Source organism: Nelumbo nucifera, chromosome 1, assembly GCF_055504915.1.
Source record: "Nelumbo nucifera cultivar China Antique chromosome 1, China Antique-T2T, whole genome shotgun sequence".
Classification (NCBI taxonomy): domain Eukaryota; kingdom Viridiplantae; phylum Streptophyta; class Magnoliopsida; order Proteales; family Nelumbonaceae; genus Nelumbo; species Nelumbo nucifera.
The window spans coordinates 133,109,824-133,125,213 of NC_142649.1; the positions used below are offsets into that span (position 1 = coordinate 133,109,824).

The 15,390-nt window shown below is 36.0% G+C and overlaps 1 long non-coding RNA gene across 1 annotated transcript; it reads left to right on the forward strand.

Annotated features, from left to right (window-relative positions):
• The first annotated feature begins 10,920 nt into the window (after nt 1–10,920).
• Nucleotides 10,921–14,788, forward strand: LOC148803842 (uncharacterized). Its single transcript, XR_016080181.1, has 3 exons — nt 10,921–11,024; nt 14,394–14,476; nt 14,650–14,788. It is a non-coding gene; the product is annotated as an uncharacterized LOC148803842 (long non-coding RNA).
• The last annotated feature ends 602 nt before the right edge of the window (nt 14,789–15,390 follow it).

Here is a 15,390-nt window from a genome sequence, read left to right on the forward strand (position 1 = left end):
ACTGATCTGTCATCCTGGTAGTTAGGTCGTGTCCATGTGTCCCCCTATTAGGTGGGGCCAAATCACCCTACATCAGTGCATTTTATGAAAATTGTTGCAACATAACTCAAAGTGAATGAACCAATTATAAGGTGATACATCTCAATAACATCTTTAACGTGATTTATCCAAATTTTAATGTAACATGCCCTAAATATTTTAAAATGCACTATAGGTACACTTTTCTTATAATTACTTTTTATATAATTTGTTTAAATTATTTGATTAATTTGAATTGTAATGGTTTAAAAGGGTATGATTTCACAAACAAGAATGATGATTTTTTACCAAAGCCAACAGGTTTTCAACTATTACCAGATTTAAGGTAAAATGGATTATCAACCCCGGCCCAACCCTAATCATTGGACTTAAGGTCCAAGCAGACCAAGCTCATACCGAGCTTGAGGTCAAACTTGATCTTCATCTTCCCAATTCATGCTCATTTTGAATTGAAATTCAACATAATAGGGTGAATTCGGATCTCCTTCCAACAAAAAAGTCCCAATACATTCCCACATGATACGTGTTTGCATATCTCCCGATATGGTGGTGCTAGTCTTATGATGAGATGTGCAAACAGCCAAACACAGATCATGCTGGAAGTATGCTGGGACAGTTTCTGTTGGGAGGAGATTCCAATTCTAATAGGGCAGGGCTGCTTAGGCATAGTATATAAAATATATATAGCAAGACAATTCACCTCATCTTGCTTCTCTTTGCTCCATTACCCCAACCATGCTTTCTCCTTGACTCTCTCCTTTCCACCTTCACATCACTCCCAATTTGTCATCTCAGCAACCTCTCTCTTCATTCTTCTTCCTTCCCGGTTCTCTCACTTTCTATAACAAACTAACTTCTCTCCATAATTAGCTCAATATATGTTTTATCCTCACCATGATTTATTAAAATATTGTTTAACAAATCAAACAATATTTATATCTATAGACATGATTTCAATGAAAGAGAGGGGAGCAAGGGGAATTCGATGTTTCCTATATATTCATGGCATCTTCCATTATTGTTAAATAATCTATTATTAAATAATAATATATTTTTAAACAATTCATTAGTTATGAAAGTTATTAAAAATTTCTAGAAAATATTCTACCAAAAATTATGAAATAATTATTTCAGAAATAATCCATCATTTAACAAATATTAAATAATATAATAATCTACCAAAAATTAATAAACAATCCATTATTTAATAATTTATTGTTATTAATAAATGTTCAAAATTTCAACGCTTAGCATAATTTAGATTAATCATTGTAATTAAATAAAATTTTATTAAATTTTTACAATAATAACTTATTGATAAAAGATATTACTAATTAGCATAATTTACTAATTTCTATAAAATCAATAATTATAGTTAAAAATTATCAAATAATTTAGGGAAACTCTTTAACTAATAATACATAATTATTTTTTAAATAAGTAATTGAAAATTAGGAAATTACTCTATGAAAATATATTCTCAAAAACTATTTAAATAATAATCCACTATTATTATTAAACTAAATAATTATTAAAAAGTTAGGAAAATTGAATTAGAAAATTAATCTATCAGAAATTATTTCATAATTATTTAAATAACAATCCATTATTGTTATTTTAATAAATAATTATTAAATAATTTAGGAAAACTATTAAATCCATCCACACCGATCTAGACCACTTGGTTGACTTTGATCATACATGGTTTTACATTAATTAACAATAAATGGTTTGCTTTTAATTAAAAATAATGTAATTTACCATAATTACATTAGTTTACTATAATTACATTTACTTTAATTAATAGTAAATAATTTAGGCTTAAAAATAAATAATTTAAATTAATTTATTGTTATTGTAAATAATCAATTTATTATACATTACTACTAATCAATAGCAATTTCAATAATTTTTTGGAAATTATCATAAAATATTGTAATTGATTGTCATTTAATTTACTGTTAGTTAATTAGTAATAGAAAATTATTATAATTATAGGGATGACAAATTTCCATATAAAACTAGAGCCCTACCTTGCCCCACCCCTAACACTGCAAGTTTTCTCAAATCTTAAACAGGGATGAGGAAGAGACAGGGTGGGGACAGGGAAAATATTTTTGCCCCAAATTAGAGATGGGGTTTGCATATAATTCCCCAAACCCAATAGTAAACTAGTAAAATATCTAAAGATTTAATATTCAATTTTAAAAATATCTCTATGTTTTCCTCATACTTATAATCCTAGGATACAATAATTTCATTTATAAAATATCCCCAAATTGTCATTTTCCAATTTCTAAAATACCCTAAAAGTTCTCATAATCCTAGTTGTAAAATTTCCACAAATTAAATTTTTTTAGGCGATTGTGTCAGGGTGGAAAAATTTGGGGATTCCCTATCCCTAACGGGGAATGGGTGCCTTGCCCCAAACTCGCCCCACCACTGGGATCAGGTAGGAATGGAGTAGAATGTTTTGACTTATGGGGGCAAGTAGACCTGTTCATGGGCCGAGTTGGGCCAGGTTTGGGCTGGGCTTTGCCTCTTTATCAACAGAAAATGTCCAAGCCCAAGCCCAAGCCCGACCCGACCTTCGGGCCTAGATCTTGAGCCCGAGCCCAACCCTTATATAAGGCCCAAAGACCGAGCCTAAGCCTGAAGCCTGATCTGCAGATTCTACACATAAAACATCCTATTTGTTGTATAATTTAATAAACTAATATTATATTAATTTGGTAATAATTTAATAAATTAATTCATATTTCCTTAATAGTAAATTAATATTTGATAATAACTAGGGAGATGTTCTCAATGCACAGTGAGATGTGTCTGTGAGGTCAATGTGAGGCACCATGTGTGAGTAGCAGATCTGGTCTTGGATGGGTCAGGCTCAGCTTGGGCTGGGCCCGCCCGCCCTAATTGGTCCCCGTAGGCCTAAAGATAATACTTGGTGAATGAAATCGATCTAGCAATTGAGAGCTAGGCGTGTTGTGTTTCTGAGAGCTCACTTGGGCAAAATGCTGATTTTGGGATCATTGCTAGATCGAGAGAGATGTGTTCATTACTGCAGTGTTCATGTTTCCTGCAATTGATGGAGGCCATGGCAATTCGATTACAAAGAATTGGTGACCATTTTGTTTGAGGTTTGAACAAAGGAGCTGGGGGTTGTGACTAGATAGGCCAAAGATTTGAACTTCATTGGTATATTTGAATTCAGATCAAATTAGATATCCAGAGAAGGAAAAAAAATTAGATTTCTGACTGATCCAAGTGACCAACGAATTTTTTCAAAGCCCACGTAAAGTTATGAAAAGAAAAGCTTTAGCTTTGACGTTTATTTCATGCTTTCCGATCCTTATCTACTGTAAAAAATGAGCTTTGTGTCTGATCTACAGAGGTCAGATGGTCCATTTTCTAATCTGGAGTCTATTATGGCAGAAAATGGTCAAACCGGCCAATTCATTTAATCTCATTTACATCAGCCACCCGCTACTTATTCCAGGTATTCAAACTGTTGTCCTGATTATCAGGATTTGCCCGGCTTTGTTAGATAGAGGGATCATTTAGAAATTAGAAGTTTTGACGATTCTATTCAACCATTCACGCGTCATTTGAAATGCAATAAAACAGAAAATGGAAAGATGGAAAAGGAAATAGAAAGTACAAGAAGAACAATCACCTTGTATGATTCAAAAAGTGATCAACAAATGAGATGGATACGCGAAACCCAACACGAGAATTGAAAGACAGAGAAAAATAGGTAGAGAGAGAAACAGAGCGAGCGAGAACGATTTTCTTTTCTTCTCTTTTGTTGTTGTTGTTGTTGTTATTGACCACATAGCTCATTTCTTTCGTGGCTCAAACTCCTCGTCATCGTCTTCGTCTTCGTCTTCATCTTCATCACCATCAAAGTCGTCGAAATCACCCTCGTCCATATCTTCGTCGTCAAACTCATCGAATTCTTCGTCATCGTCCTCGTCGGATTCGCTGCTGCTCATAACAGGTCGGCCACGAGCGAACCTACGCGACTGATCTACGCTGAAAGGCGACGGCATGGCAGGACCCCAGGAGACAAGATGATAACGTACAGGGTTTATCGGAGCAGCGACGATTTGCCGGCAATAGAGAAGAGACGGTCGGGACGAGGCACCAACCAGCCTCAACACCCTCGATGCGATTGCCGCCGATGACCGCAACATCTGGACGACCTTTTCTATTTCTCTGTACTCTGTAGTGAGTTCAGGTGGCGGCGAGCGCCAACGGAAATACGAAAATGGAAGCAGAGAGACTTGCTACTACGACGGTTTCGAGGTTAGGGCTTTGAGTTTCTAATGTCATTTATAGTGAGAATAAACTGAGACGTGTTCCTTCCTGATATGAACACGTGGCATAGGAATGTGCTAGAAACCTTGAAAAGAAGCCTACCGTTAACAGTAGGGCTTTAATTTTTACCAGGTTGCTATAACGTTCATAAAGTTTTTTACCCTTGCAATTGCAATTACATCCCTAATCTAACATAGTTACAACTTAGATAGAATGTTCTACCAAGAGGCTCAAAATTTTGAAAATACCCATGCAGTTACAATTGACATTGAATTTTATAAAAAAAGACAATAAACTATATGCGGTCTCCGACAAAAACCCCCTGTACTTTATTATGAGAAAAAACCCCTTTCGGTTAGATTTTCATCCAAAAAGACCATTATAATATTTTTTTAATTCCCATATTACCCTTATAATAAATATTTGAACCAGAAAAATATTATTATTCATTTTCCCCGACCTCACAATGCACAAATAGCAACGGCGATAATCCCCGTATGGAATGGGATCGTGAGGCTAGTGAAACACCTCGCTTCAACAAGAATGTTCAAATTCGCTTGTGTGCTGTTGAAATGTTCAAGCACACGACTCTTGAGTTCATTTCAACAGAGATCTCTGTTGAACAGTTCGCTTGGCAGAGATCTTTCGGACGATAAGCCCATTTCAACAGCAGAGATCTCTGGGACGATGTTGAACAATTCGCAATTCGCTTGGCAGAGATCTCTGAGTTGGAAGTTGTAAGAATGGGTAGTACTGGCTTTCACGGCCAATGCTGCCATGTCAGAAGCCATCAGGCAGTAGTGCATCCGGGTGAGGGGGAGGACGAAGTAGAGTTGTCCAGACTGGAGTTGCTGGGCGGGGTGCAAAGGTGGAATGAGGGAGTCGTAGAAAAGCTTGTTGGAGTTGCAGATGAAGCACGGCGACATGTACTCGCAAAGCTTGCCGTTGACGAAGATGACTTTGACTGTTGGGGAAGCAGAGGAGTTGCTAGATTCGGAGGAAAAGCAAGAGCCCATCTTCGAGACGGTTGGCGTTGTCGTCGGTGTCTGACCAATCTGAAGGGTACCCAGAGCGAGGCGGCCAGCTTTCCCATGATCGCGGCATCGTCGGCAATGGCTATAGAGACGAGATTGAAGACGGAGAAGAGAAAAAAGGAAAGATGAGAAATAGGTGAGGGAGGGGAAAAGAAGAGAAGAAAGGGAAAACAATAGGTTAAATAAGTTTTAAGAGAAAAAGGACAAAAAAAAGAAAATAAAAAAAGTTTAGTGTGGTATTTTAGTAATTTAATGTATTCTGTTATTTGGCTTAAGAGTCAAGGGAGGCTTTTGTCTCAGGGTTATAGTATAGGGTTATAGTATAGGGGGTCTTTATAATTTACCCAAAAAAAGAATTTAACTTTACCGTTTAGCAATTGATACGAAGGGTAAATTTGAAAAATAAATCGATTTCAGAAAAGAAATTGGAAGGGTTTAGGGTAGCAGTTGAAATGAAGAGAAAATTTGGAAAATAAAAACTTTAGTCAAAAGTAACTCTACATGAGTACATGGGTATTTAGTATATTTCCAAACCTATTGTTAGATGATTTTAACATAGGGTCTACTTGCAACTAGACCTGTTCATGGGCCGGGTAGCCTGATGGCCTAGCCTACACCCCGATCGGGCTTGGTCATGTAATTAGGCCCGCAGGCCTGACCTCAAGCCTAACACAGAAAGCCCGATTGTGTTTCAGGTCAGGCTCGGGATTTGTCAAAAAAGCCCGGCCCCACTCAGCATAATATATTTTATAAAATATATAATATGTATTTTATATATTATGTAAAATATATAAATAATATAATATTTATTAAAATATATATTTATAATTTAATATATAGATTTTTTTATTCTTTTCTCTCTCTCTCTCTCTCTCTCTCTCTCTCTCTCTCTCTCTATTCAGCCGCTAATAGTATGGGCAAAATTTCGGGCTTGGGCCCAGGCCCGGGCTTCGGGCTTTTTATGAGGGTCGGGCTCGGGCCCAAGTTATAGGCCCGATGGCCGGCCCAAGCCCGGCCCATGAACAGGTCTACTTGCAACCAAGGTTTTTAAAACTAATCTAGAAACGGAATCGTTTTGGGCACCGTTTTCCAGTTCAGCAGTTCAACCATCTAGATCTAACGGTTCAACCTGTGACATCATAAATAAATAAATAACAAAAAATATTCATATATAATAAAAACACCATAAAAATTTAAATAAAATACAAAAAGTATATAGAAAAATACAGGAAAAAACAACATATAAAAAAATAAAAATATCCAAATATAAAAATAATAAAATACAAAAAAATCCAAAAAACACAGAAAATTTTCCAAAAAAATATAGAAAAAAATCCAAAAAATACAGAACCCAACTAATGGTGTGCTACCAATATTAATTTTTTTAGAGACGTAGACCTGAACCAAAGCTAATACTAGGTCATCCGTCTAAACTAGACAAAGAAAATTATTTTATTGATGCAACCCAACTATAGCTATCTATTGTGCAGATCTCTAAAGTCAACAAGTTTCAAAATATCTTTTTGTTAGGAAAAATTTGAGGTGGGGAGGGTGAATGTTCAATCCCAGGTTAGTATGAAATACATCTTATCACTTTACCAGATGAGCCAGCCGAGTGCCGCTGCAAATTTTTCAGATAGCTACTGCAAGCTCACCGTCCACTGTTGCAAGTCATTGCTACAAGTTCTGGTCACCATTGGTCGGTGTGTGTCACCGTCGGATGCCGAAGATGATTACTGTCGTAGGTGGTCGGTCAATAAGGTGTGAGGGTTGAGACTTGAGAGAACTAAGGAGCGAACTCGAGAAGGGTTAGAAATTATAAGCCTAAAGCTAAAGGGATTCGAACTGGGTTGAGATATAATAGGTATTTTATTTTTTTAAAAACATTAAAAATAAAAATACTAACCTACGGACAACTGCCCGGGTCAAACGGTTTAGCGGTCCGATCGCCCAGGCAAGCGGTTTTCTGACCTTTTCAACATTTTTTTAGCAATTTCCTGTTTTTAGTAAAACCGGACCCGAGGGATTGACCGGTTGCCGGTTTTTAACAATTTCCTGTTTTTAACAATCCGATTTTGAAAACCATGCTTGTAACTGTGTTAGAAAATTCAAGGGAGATAACTGCAATTACCAAACTTTAGGATAGTTTCAGCAATTGCCAGCCGCTTCAATGGAGGTTTTATCAATTGACCCAATAAAATATATGAAAGGTAAACTTTAAATAACCCCCAACAGTTTGGGACTTATCACTTTAACTCCAAAACCTTTTTTTGGTCAAATTCCCCCAAAATTTCACTCGTTATATCACATGAATCACTCAATTAGCATTCCATCAAGGAATGGATGTAATATGTGCATATGACTTGTTAGATATTTTAAAAACCTTAAAATGCCCTTATCTTCATTTATTTGTAAGATGGTTTTAGGGTTCGATTACAATACATTTTGAATGTATGTGACATGTTAACCCTTATCTTAGATTGGGTTAAGTTTGAGGTCTTGGGCAACTCGACCCAATCCAGACCCAACATGTCTTCAAATATGTGTATGCATCCATCAATGTTTATATCTTTTCACAATGAACCACATCAAGTTTTTGGCGCCGTTGTTGGGGATTTATGGAAGCAATATTAAAAACTATTGGTCATTCTTAATCTGGTTTTTAGTATTGCATTCATGGCTGGTTTTCAATTTTTCATCTTATTTCAGTCTTTGATGCAATGACTGCATTGATGGAGCCATGTTTCTTCTCTTGATACTTGATTGTTCCATCCTTTGTTTCAGTTTTAGTGTAGCTGAACTAGATCTGATTTCTCTTTTTTTGTGATTCTCTTATCTCCAAAAAGAAAAAAAAAATCTTTAAATCTCAAAATGAGTTCAGATTTGAATTGCATTCAGCAATCAGACCTACACTCATCCAAAAAGATTTTGGTTGCCTTGCTGTTATCTGTTTTAGCTTTCTTCCATTCTAAAAAGAAAAAGAAAAAATATAGAAAAGGAAAAGAAAAAGAAAAAAATGAATGAAAGAATGGCATGTGAGCTTTCAGATCTGAAACTCAAATTTGAGTTCAGATCTGAGCTCAACTGCTTGTAGGTCTGAATGCATCTGGGTTCCTGAACCCACTCAATTCTGATGTGAATTCGGGTAGTAACAGCACCCAATTCACAATTTGATGCATCAGACTTGTCTCATTGATGAAAGTATAAGCAATGAATGGTAAAATCAGATCTGAAGTGCATGAGAATCTGAGACAGTATGAGATCTGAAATCTCTGTGGACTGATGTTTTGTTTTAGATCACTTGCACCCAATCTGAAATTTCTGAAGACTGATGCTTTGATTGGTTGGGACTGATGTTTGTGAGGCCTAAAAGATCCAAAAAGGGCATCATATTTTGGATTGTAACTTACTGGCATCAGAACTGAATTAAGGTTGCTTACAATATAAAATTGCATACCTAATTTCAAGCTTCTACAATTACTTAATATAAGAGCTACACAAATATGGACTGATATGGACTAATATGGACTAATATGGACTAGTATGAGATCTGATACAGAGTATGATCTGAAATATCTATGGACTGAGTTTTGTTTTGTAAAACTGCTAACATCAGTTCTGAATTGCAGCTGCTAACAATACCAGACATTGCAGACCTGATTTCAGGTCTTAGAAATTATTTGATATATATGAGCTATACAGGTTTGGACTTCAATTGCAAAGCTTAAAACCCTTAAACCAAGCCTAACTCAGGTTTGGTTACAGTTTATTTCAGGTCCTTTTGATATATTTTAAGATTTCAGATCAGATCTAATATCAGCCCTATAGTATAACAGATCCGATCCCAACCCTAATTGATGTATCCTTGAGTGCAGCATTTTTTTTTTCAGATCCACTGTCCTAGCATCTGGTAGTTGTTGTATATGATTGAATAAACAACTGTGTATTTGATTTCAGCTGCTATAAAAATTCACAATAACCACTGATTTCAGTATCAGTGGCTACTGTAATTTCAGATCTAAACTTAGATCCAAAGGTGGTTGTTTTCAGTAGGTAAGTTTGCAGATCTGATTTCAGGTCTATGCAATTAATTGAGGCATACAAGACATATAAGTTGGGACTTGAAAGAGAAGTCTTAAGCTCTTGGGATCAGACTTATTTTAGACCTAATTGCAACAGATTTTAGACCTACTTATTGATATTAGGTTTGGAATTTTTGTAAGTGATCCAACTTAGTACATGTATGAGGAAAAGGGGGGCTGAATATGTCTTTCATCATGATTAGCCTTAACTACCTCCATTTATATGGAAGCTCTTGATTTCATCATTAATGGTCAGTCGAGCTAGGTCACACCTGAATTGCTATGCATGAGATTCAACAAATGCAAAAGGGACAAAGCCCAAATTGACTTTGCTATTCTAAGCTAAATAATAAAACTAGCAGCTTAGAACATGAGTCTTGTTATCTGCCTCAAGCCTGTGACCAGTGTGAGATGGAGCATAAAATGCACTCACACTAAAAGCGGAAGAAAATGGTGAGATGGAGCATAAAATGCACTCACCCCTAGAAAAAAGTGACAAAGAAAATGTGGTGACAACTGAGGTTCAAAGGGGCATAATGAAGTTGAATTCTCAATGAGATGTAGTTATAGATATGAAACCCAGTTCAAAGTGATTATAAATTTTGACAATCAAGGAGCTGATCTATATATCGAATGGGAGTGAAAGTTGGAACTTGAAGAAACTCATATTCTCCTTTCCTTGCCTCTTATACATGTGTTAAATGGTAGTTTACAAGAATAGGAGTTGAACACTTGCAAAAGTTTCCTGACCACTCAATCCATTTCCCTCCTAAAAATTCACCCGGTAAATGATGAGAATAAAAGGGGGGAATGTTCAGTTTATGGCTGATGTCTTTGCTTGAGGACAAGCAAAAGCTTAAGTGTGGGGGTATTTGATGAACACGCAATTTACCTATAATTTATGAGGTCTTTGCATGGAGTTTTATGCCGATTTAATTAAATTTCGCCCTATTTTAGCTTGATTGCAAGAAATATTTCAAGGGCAACCAACTCAAGGAAAAGAATGCTAAAAGCAAGAAAAGAAAGCCAAAATTTTATCAAATTCAGCCCAGCCCAGCCATGAGAGAAAGGGAGTATCATTCGGCCCAAGTAGTGCAAGCTAACTCTTTGAGAAAACCCAAGGAAATAAGCCTAGCAAGAAGGAAATTTCGGCCTAGCAAAGTGGAGGCCCATTTTTTAGCCCAAAGAATAGCCTAGAGTGCAACTAACATGTGCTCAAAAGCAAGATAAGTTGCAGCTCAAATAGCAACCCAAAGGGAGCTAGGGGCGGCAACTCCTAGAAGTTTCTTGAAGAGAAAGAGGGAGCACTCTAGAAGGTTCAAAAGGGGTGTAATACACCCAATTCTAGAGGCTTCAAGAAGAGGCAAGAGCTTCCTTGAAAGCCTATATAAGGAGGCCTCTAGAGGGGGGAGAGGTGTTTATTTGCTCAAGTTCAATGCTTTCCATTCCTTTGGGGTTCGAATTCCTTGAAGAGAATAAGAGAGAAGAATGAGCTAGGCGCAAGAAGAAGAAGGGCTGAAGAGATTCAAACAAAGAAGAATAGAAGAAGGTGAGTTTGAAATTGGGGAAATTTTGATTGAGAGATCCTTTATTTTATTCCTACTTAGTTTTTATTTTCTTGAGTTCGAATTCAACTTCTATCTATGTAATTTTCTCTTTCTCTCTTTCATTCTTTCTTGTTGTAATCAATGTTGTAAAATTTCAGATTGAGTAATCAAATTTCTTTATCATTCGAGTAGACCATATCTCTTCTTGTTGTTTCTTGAATAGAGTGTGAATTCTAGATCAGATTGGCCGATTTTATCTCTCACAAACTCAGATCTGAAATCTCAGATCTGAGATTTGTAAGATCTAAATTGCTTGAGAAAGAATTCAGATCTTCAATTTTCAGGTTGGCTGATTTGATCTAATGCTTGAAATTTCTAGAGTGCTTGAGAGAGACTCTAGGAATTCATATCTACTATTCAAGAACTGAATTGCATGCAAGGTTAGAGATAACTTGCACAATTCAATTGATAATCAATTCATATTTGAATTGATGCCCTTGATGTGTTTGAATTAATGCATGCATGAATGATCAAATCCTTGATAGAGATATAAGGACCACCATTCATGCATATGATGAACATGCTCTTGAAAAAGGTTGTTCGTGACCTTGAGGTTTCACCAAACCAAAGCTAAATCATGGCCTATTCGAATGAATTAAGTAGTTTGTTTGCTGAATCATGAAATTGGATTTTCTTGCTTACTCTTTTAACTTGAATAGAAGGTATTTGACCCAACGCTTTTTAGCTAGATTTTAGCTTAGGTTTTAATTTTTGAATAAAGTTATGATGTTTTGTTAATCAGATAAGAATTGGTCAATTTAATATTAGTAGTTGTTTCCTAAATCCTCATGGGAACGATACTCTATTCACCTCTTTACTATTTGAACGGCTAGTGCATTTGCTAGTGTCACAATGAACCACATCAAGTTTTTGGCGCCGTTCATGTAGTAAAGAGGTGAATAGAGTATCGTTCCCATGAGGATTTAGGAAACAACTACTAATATTAAATTGGTCAATTCTTATCTGATTAACAAAACATCATAAATTTATTCAAAAATTAAAATCCTAAGCTAAAATCTAACTAAAAAGCATTGGCTCAAATACCTTCTATTCAAGTTAAAAGAGTAAGCAAGAAAATCCAATTTCATGATTCAGCAAACAAACTACTTAACTCATTCGAATAGGCCATGATTTAGCATTGGTTTGGTGAAACCCCAAGGTCATGAACAACATTTTTCAAGAGCATGTTCATCCTATGCATGAATGGTGATCCTTATATCTCTATCAAGGATCTAATCATTCATGCATGCATTATTTCAAACACATCAAGGGCATCAATTCAAATATGAATTGATTACCAATTGAATTATACAAGTTATTTCTAACCTTGCATGCAATTTAGTTCTTGAATAGTAGATCTGAATTCCTAGAGTCTCTCTCAAGCACTCTAGAAATTCCAAGCATTAGATCAAATCGGTCAACCTAAAAATTGAAGATCTGAATTCTTTCTCAAGCAATTCAGATCTTACAAATCTCAGATCTGAGTTTGTGAGAGATAAAATCGGCCAATCTGATCTAGAATTCACACTCTATTCAAGAAACAACAAGAAGAGATCTGGTCTACTCGAATGATAAAGAAATTTGATTACTCAATCTGAAATTTTACAACATTGATTACAACAAGAAAGAATGAAAGAGAGAAAGAGAAAATTACATAGATAGAAGTTGAATTCGAACTCAAGAAAATAAAAACTAAGTAGGAATAGAATAAAGGATCTCTCAATCAAATTTTCCCCAATTTCGAACTCACCTTCTTCTCTTCTTCTTTGCTTGAATCTCTTCAGCCCTTCTCCTTCTTACGCCTAGCTCCTTCTTTTCTCTTCTTCTCTTCGAGGAATTCGAACCCCAAAGGAATGGAGAGCCTTGAACTTGGGCAAATGAACACCTCTCCCCCCTCTAGATGCCTCCTTATATAGGCTTTCAAGGAAGCTCTTGCCTCTTCTTGAAGCCTCTAAAATTGGGTGTATTACACCCCTCTTGAACTTTCTAGAGTGCTCCCTCCTTCTCTTCAAGAAACTTCTAGGAGTTGCCGCCCCTAGCTCCCTTTGGGCTGTTATTTGGGCTGCAACTTAGCTTGCTTTTGAACACATGTTGGCTGCACTCTAGGCTATTCTTTGTGCTGAAAATGGGCCTCCACTTTGCTGGGCCGAAATTTCCTTCTTGCTAGGCTTCTTTCCTTGGGTTTTTCCAAAGAGTTAGCTTGCACTACTTGGGCCGAATGATACTCCCTTTCTCTCATGACTGGGCTGGGCTGAATTTGATAAAATTTTGTCTTTCTTTTCTTGCTTTTAGCCTTCTTTTCCTTGAGTTGGTTGCCCTTGAAACCTTTCTTGCAATCAAGATAAAATAGGGTAAAATTTAATTAAACTGGCATAAAACTCCATGCAAAGACCTCATAAAGTATAGGTAAATTGTGTGTTCATCATCTATGTATGAATTAATAATTTAAGTTGACGAGGGCCTTCTTTTTTCGGATTTTGAGAAGGGGGAGTTGGTCAATGGGATTTTGATTCCCATTGACCAAGAATCTCATGTTCTTTTTTCAGATTTATGTGAGGAGTAAGGAAAGTTTATTTTCCTGGGTATTACTTACCTGGATAAGTGGCACCCATCTCCTAGGTGGATAAATAAATTTTCCACCTAGAGGGAAAGTTGGTGACACTTGAATGAGACAAAAATACATTTTTTAATAATGAATTTTTATAGCTAAAATAGTAATTGCCTTATTTATATGACAAATAAAAGAAAAAGGGTAAATGCACTTACCCGGGTAAGTGTTTCTCAGGAAAAACTTACCCAACTAAATGCATTTACCCGAATAAGTAACTTACCGAAAAGAGAATGGGGCCTAAAAGAAAAAATTTTCTGTGCTCCTAAAGAACTAGAATTAGCCAAATTCGAAATTAAACTCGAAGCTATTCTGGAAAATGTGCAATCTCATATTTTTGGTCCCATTTTACAGTCCATTTAACAGGAAAATCAGACATAAATTGCATATTTTTGTATATCAAATCTAAAAACTCTTAAAGTATGCTTTCCAACACCTTAAGTAGAGCAGAATTTTGACTGTGGGATTCCAAAAAAGCATTAAATACAAATCTGTCAAGTTTCTCTATGCATATCTCTACTTTCTAAATCCGTGTTTTCTAGAGCAATTCATAAATCTTGTGATTCATTGTAAATAGTTTTCGTATTATTTACAGAACTTAAGGGGTTATTTTAAGCAAATCTATATAAAGATGTCTTAATTCAATTAAATACAATTTGAGCCTTTGGCTTTTCTTTTATTTATTTATTTTTTTTTTTGATAGGTCAGGGAGTGCAAACAAAGAAAACTAAAAAGATTCATGACGCTTGGAGAAATGCCCCCAAGCATCAAAGAAGCAAATAAAGGGTAACTTCACATCAGAAATACTTAGAATTGAAAACTGAAATACTGTGTCCTAGGTACACAAGACGATCAGCCGCGAAATTCCCCTCCCTCATGACATGCACGCAAGAAACTTCGGGCTTATGTCTTGTACACATCTCCTGGCATTCTTTGATGAAACTGTTGATGTTCCACAGGGGCTCCATCTAGCCATGCAGACAATTGATGACGATACTCGAATCTCCTTCAGTAATGCATTTGGACTGAAGAAACTTGGCAGCAACAATGTGGGGCTTCGAGGGCAGCCCAAGCTTCAGCTTCATTAGAAGTGGAGACTCCAATATCACGACACCTAATTCATACGTCCTTCTCATCTCATCTCTCATGATGACCCCAATCGCACACTTACCATCTCCATCTTTTGAAGCATCAAAAATTACCTTAAGACTATGTTTGGTTTGAAGGAAAATGTAGGGAAAGGTAGGGAAACTTTTACAATCCTTGTATTGGTTTCTCTTTCTTTTCCTTTCTTTTCCTACCTTTTCCTTCAAACCAAACATAACCTAAGGGAACCCTGGTCCGTATGTTTCCATGGAATTAGAATGTTTTTTTTTTTTCCTGACTAGGGGGTGTAAGGTTTTTTGCTATCTAAGTCAATTGTCATTCTTATCCTATCCAGGAGGATATGATTAGGAGTGGATTTGTTTTGAAAAATTGTCATTCTTATTCTTCCACATACTTTTTTCCATAGGGACTCACCATTAACAGGTTTTATCTTGCTCTTATCTCATTGCTCTTTATCTCTTTTGTAGATTTCTTAGAGTGGCAAGCTTCCCTTTTTGACTTATCCCTTGCATCTCTTTCCTCAACCCCATTTATGAAAATTTTTCTAGCATCGGGTTGGTATCCGAGCATTATTATAGTTTTTCCATTATCAT